Here is a 16495-nt window from a genome sequence, read left to right as displayed (position 1 = left end):
CCTGTTAGTGAAATACAACTTGATCCTTGTAATACCTTAATATTTTTTTGGCAAGGCCACAGAAAATGCCAACAAATTTAATTCTACCACAATGGTTTCACTGTGATCAAATCCTGCTTTCTCTATAGAGCAACATTCACAGGATCCAGTTTCAGAACTTGTTACATAGTTACTGTAAGAAAGGTTGACCAGTGATCTGCTATAAGTGACATTCTCTTGGAACTTTGATTTTTTTGTGCATAGTGCATGGGCTTTGTCTTGTTGATGACATGACAATTTTACAGTACTGCTTGTAGTGTGCCTTTAATTCTTTTCTTGAGCTAATTGATTACATTAAATAAAGCTTTCTCTCTTCTTCACGCAAGACAATTTGATCCCAGAAGTTAGCCATCCTTTCTTTCTGTCTCCACAGTAATTATCTCCAGCCTGTTGAAAAGGGAAGTTGGATTCATAGTGTTGTAACAATATTTTTTGGTAAGTATTGAAGTTCTCATCCATCATATGCCCTTAGTAAACTTCTCCCCCTTGTTTGTCCAATAAATTCTTCTAAATAGTGACACTGGGTCATCATCCCTGTTGCTATGAAACTGTGTTTAATTCTTTTCAACTAATCCAAACTGTTGGGGATGAACTATCTATCAAGAGAACCAGCCAACTGAAGCTTCAGCACTCGGGTCAATATACTGAAAGTAGTAGACCATACCATGAATCATGTGGCCATAGATAATCAGTGTTTAGAAATATTTTCTGGAATGCAAAGAGGTCTATTACGCACTCTTTCTAACTGGCTGGGAATTAAAATATGTGATCAAACACTTGAACCATACTGAGATGTAAATATGTGGATGAATATGGCAGAGTAGAAATTTCTTTGAGGAATTAAAAAAGCAAAGATAGAAGCTAGAACTTTGTCCATGCTGAAATGACTATGATGATTTGTTAAGTCATTCACAAGATGAACAGCCACTGTTTCTTTTCAACTGTGTCCCTAAAGTGTTAAATGAATGCCAGAATAATGGTATCATAGACCATAAAATGACCATTATTTGTCTGAAGCTCTGTCATGGCTGTTTTACTGGCTCTCCAGCTTACTAAGATCTACACACTTTGCCTCAATGTGAAGACTATTTTTGGGGAAGTGCTCTCTTCATATTATGAATTCTGCCGAATTTAGTGGGAAGATTAAATGATTTATACTGAACTGTTCTGATTTTCTAGTCAGCTTCAATGCCATATCATTTTTCATCACTGTTTCTTATCCAGATTCCTTACTTCTTACTAGCAACAATTTCAATAAAGATGATAGTTTTGTTCAGATATGCAGTTTTTAAATATTTTTTTTTAAATTTAAACACACTGTATGAAGACAGGAAGTACAGCCAAGGATGGGATGATCTATCTATTTATGGAGGACTCAAAAGGTGCCAGAGCTGTAAAGGTATGTTGGTGACACCCTCATAGTGTGGTTCCAGGACAAGGATAAATTATGTCAACTTTTGAAGCATCTAAATTCTGTCCATGAAAATATTCACTTTACTATGGGATTCCAAAAGGAAGGTTGATATCCATTAGGACTTAAATCTTCAAACAAGTTTTTGCAGTCACCCTCCTGACCAGAGGTGTAGGGAACACAGTGCATACAAAAATGCAAAAATGGACAGGCTGTGGGATAAGCTAATATAACTAAAACAAATTTTTGAAGCAAATGATACCACAACAGATTTGCAATTTGCAATAGATACAAAATAGTAAGGTTGGATAAAAAGTAGTGGCAACACTGCCATAACATGAAGGATGTACATCCAATAGCTGTTGCAGTGTCTGCTGCTGACAGTAGAAAGTCAGTAGAAGTAGTAGCATTTACTGTCTGAAATTGCAGGAGGCCAGTTCAAGCCCCCTGACAGTATGTTTCGGAAAAACGAACATCATCTACATCTACATCTACATTTATACTCCGCAAGTCACCCAACGGTGTGTGGCGGACGGCACTTTACGTGCCACTGTTATTACCTCCCTCTTCTGTTCCAGTCGCGTATGGTTCGCGGGAAGAACGACTGCCGGAAAGCCTCTGTGCACGCTCGAATCTCTCTAATTTTACATTCGTGATCTCCTCAGGAGGTATAAGTAGGGGGAAGCAATATATTCGATACCTCATCCAGAAACACACCCTCTCGAAACCTGGACAGCAAGCTACACCGCGATGCAGAGCACCTGTCTTGCAGAGTCTGCCACTTGAGTTTGCTAAACATCTCTGTAATGCTATCACGCTTACCGAATAACCCTGTGACGAAAAGCGCCGCTCTTCTTTGGATCTTCTCTGTCTCCTCCATCAACCCGATCTGGTATGGATCCCACACTGATGAGCAATACTCAAGTATAGGTCGAACAAGTGTTTTGTAAGCCACCTCCTTTGTTGATGGACTACATTTTCTAAGGACTCTCCCAATGAATCTCAACCTGGTACCCGCCTTACCAACAATTAATTTTATATGATCATTCCCCTTCAAATAGTTCCGCACGCATACTCCCAGATATTTTACAGAAGTAACTGCTACCAGTGTTTGTTCCGCTATCATATAATCATACAATAAAGGATCCTTCTTTCTAAGTATTCGCAATACATTACATTTGTCATGTCAAGGGTCAGCTGCCGCTCCCTGCACCAAGTGCCTATCTGCTGCAGATCTTCCTGCATTTCGCTACAATTTTCTAATGCTGCAACTTCTCTGTATACTACAGCATCATCCGCGAAAAGCCACATGGAACTTCCGACACTATCTACTAGGTCATTTATATATATTGTGAAAAGCAATGGTCCCATAACACTCCCCTGTGGCACGCCAGAGAACAACATGCTGTGTTCTGTTTGCTAAAAACTCTTCAATCCAGCCACACAGCTGGTCTGATATTCCGTAGGCTCTTACTTTCTTTATCAGGCGACAGTTCGGAACTGTATCGAACGCCTTCCGGAAGTCAAGGAAAATAGCATCTACCTGGGAGCCTGTATCTAATATTTTCTGGGTCTCATGAACAAATAAAGCGATTTGGGTCTCACACGATCGCTGTTTCCAGAATCCATGTCGATTCCTACAGAGTAGATTCTGGGTTTCCAGAAACGACATGATACGCGAGCAAAAAACATGTTCTAAAATTCTACAACAGATCGACGTCAGAGAGACAGGTCTATAGTTTTGCGCATCTGCTCAACGACCCTTCTTGAAGACCGGGACTACCTGTGCTCTTTTCCAATCATTTGGAACCTTCCGTTCCTCTAGAGACTTGCGGTACACGGCTGTTAGAAGGGGGCAAGTTCTTTCGCGTACTCTGCGTAGAATCGAATTGGTATCCCGTCAGGTCCAGTGGACTTTCCTCTGTTGAGTGATTCCAGTTGCTTTTCTATTCCTTGGACACTTATTTCGATGTCAGTCATTTTTTCGTTTGTGCGAGGATTTAGGGAAGGAACTGCAGTGCGGTCTTCCTCTGTGAAACAGCTTTGGAAAAAGGTGTTTAGTATTTCAGCTTTACGCGTGTCATCCTCTGTTTCAATGCCATCATCATCCCGGAGTGTCTGGATATGCTGTTTCGAGCCACTTACTGATTTAACGTAAGACCAGAACTTCCTAGGATTTTCTGTCAAATCGGTACATAGAATTGTACTTTCGAATTCACTGAACGCTTCACGCGTAGCCCTTCTTATGCTAACTTTGAGATCGTTTAGCTTCTGTTTGTCTGAGAGGTTTTGGCTGTGTTTAAACTTGCAGTGAAGCTCTCTTTGCTTTCGCAGTAGTTTCCTAACTTTGTTGTTGAACCACGGTGGGTTTTTCCCGTCCCTCACAGTTTTACTCAGCACGTACCTGTCTAAAATGCATTTTACGATTGCCTTGAACTTTTTCCATAAACGCTCAACACTGTCAGTGTCGGAACAGAAATTTTCGTTTTGATCTGTTAGGTAGTCTGAAATGTGCCTTCTGTTACTCTTGCTAAACAGATAAACCTTCCTCCCTTTTTTTTATATTCCTATTTACTTCCATATTCAGGGATGCTGCAACGGCCTTATGATCACCGATTCCCTATTCTGCGCTTGTTGTTGTTGTTGTTGTTGTTGTTGCCTTCAGTCCTGAAACTGGTTTGATGCAGCTCTCCATGCTACTCTATCCTGTGCAAGCTTCTTCATCTCCCAGTACTTACTGCAACCTACATCCTTCTGAATCTGCTTAGTGTATTCATCTCTCGGTCTCCCTCTATGACTTTTACCCTCCACGCTGCCCTCCAATACTAAATGTGTGATCCCTTGATGCCTCAGAACATGTCCTACCAACCGGTCCCTTCTTCTTGTTCTGCGCTTACAGAGTCAAAAAGTTGGGGTCTGTTTGTTATCAGTAGGTCCAAGATGTTATCTAATATGCATGGATCAAGACTCAAACAGCATGTGGTTGGAGCACACAACCATGTTTTCAGAAAATTGTGTGATGTGTGTAGTAATGCAGCACTGCCATATTGTATGACGGTAATATAGGTGAAAGTGTTTCAGGATGGCAGGATTGTTATTCAAGATTTGCCCCATTCAGGATGTCCCACCATAGACAACATGACAATTGAGCTCCTTGTCTCCCTGCTGTATGTAGATCGCCGACAGACTGCATCCCATTGTCCTTCATGACAATGTACAATGCTACAATGCTACACGGCAATCCTTGAGCAGGAACATCTGCATATATGGGAGTGGGAGATAATGGAGCATTCACCTGATATGAGGCCATGTGGTTACGACCTTCCGCTGAAATGGAAGAAACTCTTTGTGGCATGTGGTACAACACAAGAGACGACATAATCCACACCACAGGGTGGTCCTTGGAAGACAACAACAGAGATAAGACACGTTGATGATGTTCGACCCCTTCCATCTGTGCAAGAGAAGGTGATCGAGATGCAGGGTGATTATACTGAAGGCATGTACTACGGTGAACATCCGTCCATGAAATCAGGTATGAATTATGATGGTGTTACTGCCAATTTTATCTAACCCATGTAAAGAGAAAGATTTAAATCCATGATTTTCCTGCCATACATATGCAGTTTTCCTAAAAATTAGATCAGGCTTAATTCATAGTGATCTCTCACCTTCCACTGAAAATGGCACACCTTACTGATTCCTCAGGGGTAATTTGATGCTCTGGGAGGTGAGGCGTCTACAACATCCCATGCAAGGGTGGACTGTTGTACATCGGGCAAATGATGTGAGCAATGAACGTAAGTACACCCAACTGCTAAAGCACGATATATCAACTGTAGCAGACTATTCCAGTAGCAGCTGACATTCTGTTGTCAATACCGGTAACATTCTGATTCCTATTTCATCCTTTCACAACTCATTTGAGAAAGAAGCAGTGACAAGTCATTTATGAATGCCTGGATAGATCTTGGAATCCATCCCTCACTTTGATAAGCTCTCAGTGACACCAAGGCAGTGTTAATTCTATTGAAGTCTCTACATATCAACTTGGTCTGAATGCCCAAGCACAAATTATGTTCCTCAGCCATTAGGAAGGACTGTAGAATAAACTACTTTGCCATCCACAAATACACCAATGGAAAAAAATCACAACAACCAAAAATAATTAATGCTGAGTAATGAAATTTCAGGAACACATTTGTCTAGGTAATGTAGTTAAATGATTAACATTGCAAGATCACTGTTTAATGTTAAGTGCAAGATAAGATAATGCAAACATTAAATGCTGGTACATTAATAACTGGTGTAACCACCAGAATGTTGAATGCATGCAGGCAAACATGCATGCATTGTGTTGTACAAGTGTCAGATGTCAGTTTATGGGATGGGGTTCCACATCTGTTGCACTTGGTTGGTCAATACAAGAACGGTTAAGTCTATTTGTGGAAGATGCTGGAGTTGTCATCTGATGATGCCCCATATACGCTTGACTGGAAACAGAACTGTTGATTGAGCAGCCAAAGGCAACATGTTCACACTTTTAGAGCATGTTGGGTTACAACAGCAGTATGTGGGCAAGCAATATCCTATTGGAAAATGACCACTGAAATGCTGTTCATGAATGGCAACACAACAGGTCAAATCACCAGACTGACATACAATTTTGCAGTCAGGGTGTGTGGGATAACCACAAGAGTGCTCATGCTGTCATACAAAATCACATCCCGGATCATAACTCCAGGTATAGGTCCACTGTGTCTAACATGCAGACTGGTTGGTTGCAGGCCCTCAACTGGCCTCCTCCTAACCAACTCACGACCATCACCGGCACTGAGGCAGAACCAGCTTTCATCAGAAAACACAACAGATGTCCACCCTGCCAAAAGGACCTCACACTTGACTCCATTGGTGTCACAAGTGGCGGTGGTTTGGGATAAGGGGAATGCATGTTACAGGGCATCAGGTGCAGAGCTGTCTTTGAAGTAACCAATGTGTAACAGTTTGTTGTGTCACTGTCATGTCAACTGCTGCTCTTATTACTGCTGCAGATGCAGCACCAGAGCCACACATTGAAAATGATGGTCTTCCCTCTCAGTAGTGTCACGTGGCTGTCTGGAGCACTGTCTTCTTGTGACTGTACATTCTTGTGACCACCACTGCCAGTAATCATGTACAGTAGCTACATTCCTGCCGAGTCTTTCTGCAATGTTGTAGAAGGAACTTTCAGCTTCTCATAGCCCTATTACATGACCTCATTCAAACTCTGTGAGATGCTGATAATGGCATCTTTGTCGTTGTTGTGACTCGCCGATCATTCAAAGTGCCGCCACGCAATTACGCGCGTCCTCTACATGCGGCGCTGTCTGCCAACCATGCAGCAGCTGCGCCACCTAAGCGGCCAGCCAGGCAGCGGCCGCTAGACTTGGACTCAGTGTTCATTCGAATGTTACCTTGTTCACATGTCTTGCTTTGTCAACTTGCTCAATGACATATGTGTTGTGTCGTTTTGAAATATATGTGTTCAATTTGACGTTACAACAATTGGCAACGAGGTAGTGGATTTTTCCTTTTCATCGTTGACCCATAGGTTTCCATGGCTACTGTCAAGCAACTATTGCAAGGTCTCATTGAACAGCAAACGCTTCTAACATCGGCGATTCGCGATTTCGTCACGGCATCAAATGCGGGGCATTTCTCGTCATTGTCTATACCTCCTTTTCCTCCTTATGACAAGACGGCAGAAGACTGGTCTGATTACGAAAAAGTCTTCAATAGCACTTCTTGGCATTTCATGTCACGGACGAACAAACATGTAAGTATCTCTTCCTTTCATGGATTTCACCGCAAATGTATCGGTTGTTGTTGCAATTGGCTCCTTTGAAAGACCCTGCGTCTTTGTCCTTTGCTGAAATCTGCTCACTTCTGTCTGTCTATTCTCAAAAGCAAATGCATGTGGTAGCCTTTTATCGTTGTCAAAAACAACCAAATCAATCTTATCGTGCTTGGGCTGCTGAATTTCATGGCCTCAGTCGAAAGTGTCAATTTGTTACTGACGTTCACAAAGAATCCTAGGCCGATTCCATGGTACGGGATGCTATTATCCGGTCGGCGCCCGACAAAGAAGTTCGGTAACGTGCCCTTCAGTTGGCCAATCTGACTCTAGATGAAGTCCTATCCATCGCGCAGTCTTTAGAAATTTCTCGTGCCGCTGGGGCGCAAATAGAGGCATGGGGTGACGTCGGGGAAATACAGCCTCTGTGCACTGTTGATGACACGTGTGGTGCGTCTCCGCCGGCCGATGTGGCCACAGTACGCTCCCAAATGCAGCCTCGGCCTAACCATAAACAACCCTGTAAGAAACTGCAGCAAAACCCCCAGCAACTTCCTTCGTGTCCGCAGTGTTTTACGAAACATTCACCGGAGGACTGTCCCCAACGTTGGGCTGTGTGTCACAATTGCAAAAAGAAGGGTCATGTGTCTGCCATTTGGAAATCCGACAGCATACATGATGTTCATGACTGTGACACTGATTCTGCTTCTGTGCTGTCTGTCAATTGTACTTCTTACCTTTCAGGGAAGTTATTCCTCACTGTCCAAATCCTTGGTCGGGATGTTCACATGCAGGTGGATACCGGTTCTGCTGCCACTATCATCAATTCTCAGATGTATCTTCAGTTGGGTTCTCCATTCCTATCACCTGTCAATCGGCAATTATGGATGTACAATAAACAGAAGATTTCTCTCTTGGGACAATTTAATGCTGAGGTATCTTACAAATCCGTCGTTTGCACTGTTCCCATATTTGTGGTCGACCAGAGTAACGCAGAGAATCTTTTTGGTTTTGATGCCTTTCACATTTTTGGGTTCTCCATAGATGACTCTGTCAATATCGTCTCTGATGCTATTCCTTATGCTCAATTGGATTCCTTGTCGACGACATTTTCGTCCCTTTTTTCTCCTGGGTTAGGCCGTGCAAACGACTTTGAAGCTCATATCACGCTCAAACCCACTGCTCGGCCTAAGTTTTTTCGGGCTCGGCCCATTCCTGTGGCCCTTCGTGATCGGGCCAAACGGGAGCTGGATCGTCTCCCTACTTCAGCGGTCTTGCTTCCTGTCACTTCCAGTGAGTGGTCCTCTCCTGTCGTTGTCATTGCTAAACCCAATGGTGATATTCATCTCTGTGGGGATTTTAAAGCCACTGTAAATGCACAATGCCTCATCGACACTTACCCTATGCCCCGACCTGAAGAATTGTTCACTAAACTTGCGGGAGGCCAGTATTTTTCTAAAATTGATCTGTCAAAAGCTTATCATCAACTTCCTCTCAATGCTGCTTCCTGGCAGTTTCTGGTCCTTAACACACCTTTCGACCTCTATCAATACCAACGATTGCCATTCGGGGTTGCCAGCGCCCTGCTCTTTTTCAGCGATTCTTGGAACAATTATTGCTCCCTGTCCCTGGGTGTATAAATTACATGGACTACATTGTTGTCACTGGCTCCACCACTGAAGAACATCTTCAGAACCTCCACACACTTTTTCATGTCTTACAGACTGCCGGTCTTAAGTGTAACCTTCAGAAATCACAATTTTTTCAGGCATCTATCAAGTAGTTGGGGCTTCAACTCTCTCGGGATGGTATTCGTCCGCTTCAGCAAACTGCCGCTGTGATCGATGTCCTTCCTCACCCTACATCTGTTAAGGAACTGCAGGCCTTCTTGGGGAAAATAGTGTACTATCACAAGTTTTTACCGTCTGCTGCTCCGGTGGCTCAGCCGTTGATTCGCCTGTTGCATAAAAACGTGCCTTTTCACTGGTCTGCGTCATGCGATGCAGCTTTCCAAAAATTGAAAACTATGCTGAAACAGGCCCCATGCCTGGCTACTTATCGACCTGGCCAACATCTTGTTCTTGCCACAGACGCCTCTCAATGTGGGGTCAATGCAGCCCTTGTGCACCATTTTTCGGACGGCTCTGAACAGCCCATTGCTTATGCCTCCAAAACGCTCACGGATGCCCAACAAAATTATTCTCAAATTGAAAAAGAAGCTTTGGCCATTATTTATGCTCTTCATAATTTGGTGTTTTTCTCTATGTATCCAAATTTCATCTTGTTACGGACCACAAACCACTCGTTTCCTTGTTTCATCCATCATCGTCACTTCCCGACAAGGCTGCACACCGCCTCCAGCGTTGGGCTCTTTACTTGTCTCGTTTCAATTATGAGATTCATTTCCGGCCGACGGCTCAACATGCGAATGCTGATGTGCTGTCTCGCCTTCCCATGGGTCCTGATCTGGCATTCGATAGGGACGAACTTTTGTGTTTCCATCTGGATGTTGCCGAGCAGCGGGTTGTGGACGGATTCCCCATCACTGGGGACCGGCTGGCGGCTGCTACGGGTTCTGATCCTACCCTCTCCCAGGTTTTACGCTGTATTCAGAAGGGTTGGCCAGATCGTCCATCCGCTAAGACTTCTGACCCGTTGCAGAACTACTACGCTTTGCGCTACCGCCTCATGGCTAGGGATGGTGTTATCCTCCTTTCCACCGACAATGCTTCGCCGCGTGTTGAGGTACCTGCGTCTTTGCATGCTTTGGTCTTGCGCCTCCTTCACCAAGGGCACTGGGGTGTCTCTCGCAAAAAATCTCCGGCGCGCCGTCATGTGTACTGGCCTGGCATCGACTCTGAAATAGCACACTTGGTCGCTGCCTGTGGCCCTTGTGCGTCACAGACCGCCGCCCCGAAGTCATCTTTGTCACCGTGGCCTTCGCCTGAGACGCCCTGCATTCATGCTGACTTCGCAGGACCTTTTTTAGGTACTTATTGGCTCCTCGTACTTGACGCCTACTCTAACTTTCCTTTCATTGTCCAATGCACGTCGCCTATCACCGCGGCAACCACAAGTGCTCTCGCCTGCATTTTTTCTTTGGAAGGCCTTCCCTCTACTCTTGTTACTGATAATGGTCCGCAATTTGCTTCTTCCGAATTTGCGGATTTTTGTGCTCGTCACAGCATTAGGCATGTCACGGCCCTCCGTTCCATCCACAATCAAACGGTGAGGCTGGACGACTGGTCCGCACATTTAAGGCTCAGATGCGGAAACTTCTGACTTCTTCTGCTGCTGATGATGCGCTTCTCCAGTTTCTGGCTTCTTACCGTTTCACCCACATGGGCGACCACAGCCTGGCTGAGCTCTTACATGGCTGACAGCCCCGCACGCTCCTTCACCTTCTGCGGCCTTCCACCTCACGGCCGCGGGTCCCTTCACTTGGCCGGTTCACCACCAACGACCTCGTCTGGGTAGAGGGATATGGCAGGCGGCCAAAATGGAGTCCGGGCCGCATCTTAAGACACCGTGGCCGATGCAGAACTCCTTATTTGTGTTGAATTTTTTCTTCTGTCAGCATATATCTAAGATTTGAATACTTTTGACAACATGTACCACACCAAGGAACAATGATGTACAAAATTACAATACTAGAAGAAAAAATGACATCTGTTACACCATATTAATTTTGTCTTTAGCACAAAAAGGGGTGCATAATGCTGCAACCAAAATTTCTGATCACTTACCCAGTGATATAACATGTCTGATAGGCACCAAAGTAAAATTTGAAAATAAACTGAAAAAGTTTCTCTAAAACAATTCTTCCTATTCCGCAGAAGAATTTCTATTACTGTAATGTGTAAAAGATGGTGGGTAGGAATTACCAATGCACAACTGTATGTCTTTATTTAAGGGAGAAAAGAAATAAATCACTTGTAAACCATCAGCATGTAGACATAATTACAAAATAATTTGTGATTTGAATATAAAATGACTCATTCTACATCATTAGGATTTGATGTACAAATTATCTCTGGAACATGCAACACACAAACTAACTAGCATCAGTCAGATAGCTCAAAATTAACTAAGCAGGAAGTTATATAGCCACACTACAATCAAAGAATTTTTATGTTATTGCTACTCACATGAAACTTAATCGATTAATAATAGATATGCCTCAGTATCTTTAAGAGTTAATAATACTACTCTGTAATGCTATAAGCATGATGTTTGTTTCTATAGTAAAGGAAATGAGGGAGCAGCACATTGGACAATGTCTGATGTATTGTTCTTGCAATTAGACAGAGTCAGACTGTACAACATGGGAAACTCCATCAGATGATCAGTAAGAACTCAGTAAGAGTATGGGCAGGAGTATCATCAGAGATTGCTACTGTGTCAGATCTATCAAGAGCTGCTTCGTCCACAGCAATGACAGCATACAAAATTTATTACAATATGATATGTATGTAAAATAATGGGGAATAAACAGCACCAGTGGTCGATGCCACGACACAGTTAACAGGATTATTGTCAATAGATTAAGAACTATTTGGACATAAATAATGTCAAAACTCTTACTGTATTCACAGACTGATAAGGCATGTATAAACTGAACATCTCACACTGTGTGACATTTTCAGCAACTCTAACCATCACCCAGAAAAATATATAAATGATGGCACAAACATTCAATGTTAGCATCAATGACTAGAAGAGAGTAATATTGTCTAATACGGCATCTTGCAATTTGTCTACAACTACAGCTTGGATTTATGAAATGTTCACATGCAACGAAGAACGCGGAAGACTGCCTACTATATACGGCTCTGTTATTGACTGGAACACAGTTTCTTGACATTTTGTTGCTTCTATTACGAAACAAAAAGAGTTAATTATGTGCAAGGAATGATTAGATTATTTAATTGATGGTTGCATCCTATAGCACAAATAATCTCTCTGTCATGGATGCAGTCTTCCAAGAAGAAAATGCCTAAACTCAGATCGGATTCCACTCAACAACCCAATCCAACGTAGAAAATAACGGGTACTTTATGTGATGTCAATGCAGGGACTATAGTGCATATTTCCTGCTGCATCAATATTGACTCATCTAACTTCTGTATGGTATAGTACTAAGTGCATTGTATCATGATTTTTCCAAGTCAAATTGTAGCTGCATGACAGTTGAAGGCTGTCCAGTACTGAACTAATTATATTTGTTGAGTGCTTCTATTATTTTGCTAATTAGCTGTACACCTCTTTAAGCAATGTATGAGAAATCTGGCAGTCACAACACAAACAGTAGGACAGCTGAACATATTACAGATTTACAAATGGGGTTCCCCATGGAGCATTATAAAATTCAGTCCTCCTCCTCTTGTGAAAACAACAGACTCAACAATGTGTAAACTGATCATAAAGAGCTACAGCTGACCAATATGGCAATACATTGAGCCATATTTAATTTCACAACTTTACACAAACATAATATCAGTAACAATAGAGGGGGAGATATCTCCATGTAGCTAGTACTGTCACTAGAAACAGCTAAACAGAAAAATGATAAGTACATTATATTACTTAGTTACAGGTAAACAGCTACTGTACTTCCCATGAGAGATCCTCAGCTGAACAGAAAATTATATGTACATTGCTTACAGATATTTAACTAATGTTGCACACATGGGAGACCCAGATGTGACATCTGTGGCCACCAGAGACATAAGTCATTATGATGTAAACATAATCTACATCATTACATTTCAACCACCGCCAATGACCTGCACTGTGGAGATCACACACAGAAGATGTTTGTCTCGTGGGGATAATGCAAAGCACACACACAAAAACTAGAGAAGAAAGTAAATAGGGCCTAACATGAGTTATCAGATCAGCGTCCTTTCCTTGATCATCAGTCATTCAATTGGTATTCTTATTATGTCAGGAAAGTTACTCATTCTTCCTTTCACACTGAGTGAATCAATGAAGCTGGCAAATTAATGTAAGGTGTGTGATAAAGTGGTTGCCTACCAGAATAGTTTATTAAACCAATTTTACAATGTACTATCACCATGATAGGTATAAAAACTATTTCTGCGTTTAAAATGTGGCATAATGAGTAAAAACTTAAGTCTTCAATGATATGCACCATCTTTATCATCAGAAGATAACTGAAAATGACTGCTGCTGGCATTGATGCGTGCCTCTTACGTAATGGCGGTCTGACTTACTATAGATTCAGTTATGTTATCTGTGCACGATATCCGTGCACAAGTGCCAGGGACCAATGGCCTCAGTAGTTTGGTCCCATTGGACTGTACCTACCACAACTGACATGTAGATCAGAATTAAAGAGAGGAATGAATCCCAGTAAGGTAAAGGGTAAGATAGTGCCTTTGTTTATTAAAACAACCCCTACACTCTTTTGTCAGTCCATGTTTTGCTGTCACTAACTGTTCACAGATTCCTAACATGAAATGCCATATTTGACCACTGCAGAGCTGAGAAATGGTGCAGGTTGCCTTCTCTACAGAGTTTTCACAGCATTCATTGGTGACATTATATACAACAGGCACTTTCAAAGTGTGTGTTCAGAAAAACAAAAATTAAAATTTTGATGTTTAAGGAAAATGATAGTACTAGTAATGTTCTCCACACTAGCTTCACTGTCGATTCCTCCATTTGTGCTTGCAAGTCTGACCCCCACATAAGACAATCCAGAGTGTCACTATGATCTGCGTAATGTTCTCTCATGATAACAAAGATGGTGCAAATGTTTCTACATCTACACCTGTAGTCTGCAAGCCACCTTATGGTGTGTAGTGTACTTCCAGTATCACTGTCATTATCCCCTTCCCCTGTTAAGTTTGTGAATGATAGTTGAGAAGTTGATGGTTGATAAAGCTCTGATGAATACTAATTACTCTGGTTTTATGAACATGGTCTTTTCCTAAGACATATGTGGAGAAAAGTGAAATGTTGGCTAACTCACATGTAGGATCTGCCACTGGAGTTTGTTGAGCATTGTTGCTGTTGTTGTTGTTGTTGTTGTTGTGGTCTTCAGTCCTGAGACTGGTTTGATGCAGCTCTCCATGCTACTCTATCCTGTGCAAGCTTCTTCATCTCCCAGTAACTACTGCAGCCTACATCCTTCTGAATCTGCTTAGTATATTCATCTCTTGGTCTCCCTCTACAATTTTTACCCTCCACGCTGCCCTCCAATACTAAATTGGTGATCCCTCGATGTCTCAGAACATGTCCTACCAATCGATCCCTTCTTCTATTCAAGTTGTGCCACAAATTTCTCTTCTCTCCAATTCTATTCAATACCTCCTAATTAGTTATGTGATCTACCCATCTAATCTTCAGCATTCTTCTGTAGCATCACATTTCAAAAGCTTCTATTCTCTTCTTGTCTGAACTATTTGTCGTCCACGCTTCACTTCCATACATGGCTAGACTCCATACAAATACTTTTAGAAATGACTTCCTGACACTTCAATCTATACTCGATGTTAACAAATTTCTCTTCTTGATAAACGCTTTCCTTGCCATTGCCAGTCTACATTTTATATCCTCTCTACTTTGACCATCATCAGTTATTTTGCTCCCCAAATAGCAAAATTCCTTTACTACTTTAAGTGTCTCATTTCCTAATCTAATTCCCTCAGCATCACCTGACTTAATTTGACTACATTCCATCATCCTCGTTTTGCTTTTGTTGATGTTCATCTTATACCCTCCTTTCAAGACACTATCCATTCCGTTCAACTGCTCTTCCAAGTCCTTTGCTGTCTCTGACAGAATCACAATGTCATCGGCGAACCTCAAAGTTTTTATTGCTTCTCCATGGATTTTAATACCTACTCCAAACTTTTCTTCTGCTCCCTGTATTTTACCCCTGCCACCTTCAGAATTTGAAAGAGAGTAGCATTACTACAACAATATAAACAATCTCATGATGAAATGTGCCACTTATCACTGTTTGATTCTCTCTCTCTCTCTCTCTCTCTCTCTTCCATTAATCCAACTTGGTAAGGCTTTAGAACTGATGAACAGTACTCATGAATCGTTCAAACAACTAATTTAAGCAACTTCTTTCAGGATGAGCAACATTCCCTTACGATTCTCCCAAAGAGTCCCAGTCTGGCAGCTGATTTTCCAACTTGTTTCATGTGATCATTCCACTTTAGCTTACTAGATGGCTACTTCTAGATATATCACAGATCTACTAAAAAATTAAAGACAAAAATGTTGATTTACATATTTTGGATTTTGTTCATAAGCCCCCGGTCACTATCTAGATGAAAACATTACAAATATCTGTAATCAGTCAAAGGTTACTTGAGGTGAAAAATTTACACTCCTCATCAAATATGGTAATCTAGAAGTAATGCCCAATTGATTTATGGAAAATATATGAATGAAGAATAAAATGTTCTCAGGCTTCCAACCATGTCAAGTGGTTGAAATGCCATGAGCTTTCGACCAAGTACTCCTTGGTTATATCAAGTGGTATGACTGCCAGTGGACTGCTGGTACACCCTTGTGTACACTGGCTGTCAACTGTGATGTAACTGCCTCTCATGGCATTGCCATATATAACTATATTCAGCATTTCATATGCCTACTTCAACCTCGTGATCACTGAATTCTGCACCATGCTGAGTCACAGGCTGCCATCTCTGTGAACGGTGTTTTCAGTAATTTTTATTTTGATGGTGTCTTTAATTACACTGTCCCAGAAACTGATAGTGCACGCCATAACTGAGGTTTCATCCATTTTTATCCAGTGACCATTTTCTAGAGCATACCTGGCTAATGCACATTTTTGGGATTAGTACGGGCACTGCCACATATGGGCATAAATTGACTCGACATTTTATGTGCCCACTTCAAACTTGCAGTCACTGGATTTCATGCTACACTAAGCTGCAGGCCATCATCTCTATTAAGGCTGTTATTGATGATTCTTATTTTGACGACTTCTTTTATTATACAGTTCTAGAAGCTGTCACTGTGAGGCACAACAGAGATCATCAAATTTTATCCACTGACCATTGTCTAGAGCATGCTCAACTAAAACGAATTATTCAGTTTAGCATAGACAATGAAACACAAGAAGAAGCACGAGAGATTTTATCGCCTGCACTATCCTGAAAAATTTGCGTTAGCAGGGCATGCTCTAGAAAATGGCCACCGGATAA

General features: G+C 42.0%; 1 protein-coding gene across 5 annotated transcripts in view; it reads right to left on the bottom strand.

The window, feature by feature from the left end:
• LOC126412360 (mediator of RNA polymerase II transcription subunit 25) overlaps positions 1–16495 on the bottom strand; it is a 152926-nt gene that overhangs the window by 130054 nt on the left and 6377 nt on the right. The window lies entirely within an intron of this gene.

This window comes from Schistocerca serialis, chromosome 7 (genome assembly GCF_023864345.2).
Source record: "Schistocerca serialis cubense isolate TAMUIC-IGC-003099 chromosome 7, iqSchSeri2.2, whole genome shotgun sequence".
NCBI classification, from domain to species: domain Eukaryota; kingdom Metazoa; phylum Arthropoda; class Insecta; order Orthoptera; family Acrididae; genus Schistocerca; species Schistocerca serialis.
Note: the sequence above shows the minus strand (reverse complement) of the source record. Positions and strands in the feature narration are given on the sequence as shown.